Raw genomic sequence first — 1,377 nt, forward strand, 5'->3', positions numbered from 1 at the left:
TGAAGGGACGACGACGTTTCGGTCCGTCCTGGACCATTCTCAAGTCGATTATCTTCTTCTAGTGTGTGGTCTGGTCAATCTACGTCTCCATCTTCACTACACACTCTCGAGCTGATGTAACCCACAACACAATGTGAGAGGCTAGTGAGGGAGGGAGTGTGTAAAACCCCTACAAGATATAACACAAAATACACCTTATCTCTCAGTCTTATTGTTTCCATTAGAACCATCAACTAGGCCATCTAAGGAGCCCGTCAGTGTGTCTCTGAGCCCCAGTTAGCAAACACAGCGACTCAATTGGGAGTAATCTTTGTTCTCTTCCCATTAGCCATCTTCTCTTCCTATCTGCCCGAAACGCTGCGCATACTAGTGGCTTTACAAGACTGTAATTACCATATTATGTATCCTCACATTCCCAATGTAACTTCTTGTATATACATAAATAAATAAATAAATAAATAAAAAATAAATAAATAAATAAATAAATAAATTAGGCAGGTCTACTTTCCCAGTGTAAACTGTTTCCTCTGTGTTACTAACTAGTTGGAAAATAAACTAATTATATGCGTAGCTGAAAAAGGACAATTTAAGATATTCCTCTCGAAGTAACATTAATATTTAAATTCGTATATAAATTACTAATTCTCAGTGTTGCTATTTAGTCAATGTGGCCAACAGTAAGCACAACATGAATTAAAAATCACAACTTGAGCACAAAGCTCTATTTTTTAAGTGTACCATAAACTTACACCACTTAACTGAATACTCTAAAGAATCTATGCACTTGCTTGTGTTTGCTGGACATTCAATAATTTCATGTTGATGGACCCACTCTGTGGCCTACATTAGTATATTGATTATCTGAGCACTTGAAGCAGAGGTCCGGCGCACCAGGTGAGGCAAAGATAACAGCCTAATTAACAGGCTGTTAATTCGCCCTGTACTTTGATTACAAGATTGGTAATCTTGTAATCAACAGATGCACTCCCTCACAGTAATAGGATTAGCATGGGAGTAGCGAAGGTCATTATATATATATATATATATATATATATATATATATATATATATATATATATATATATATATATATATATATATATATATATATATATATATATATATATAAATATATATATATATATATATATATATATATATATATATATATATATATATATATATATATATATATATATATATATATTTGACGATTTACTATAAAACCAGAAAAACGGCCAGCCTACTCATGAGAAACTCTCCAGACACAAAACAGAACGCTTTAAAAGAGACTAACGTCGTCTATGCCTTCAAATGCCCTCTTGGGGACTGTAAGCTCCAAAAAAAACAGTATATAGGCAAGACAACAACATCTCT

This window comes from Procambarus clarkii, chromosome 10, assembly GCF_040958095.1.
Source record: "Procambarus clarkii isolate CNS0578487 chromosome 10, FALCON_Pclarkii_2.0, whole genome shotgun sequence".
NCBI classification, from domain to species: Eukaryota; Metazoa; Arthropoda; class Malacostraca; order Decapoda; family Cambaridae; genus Procambarus; species Procambarus clarkii.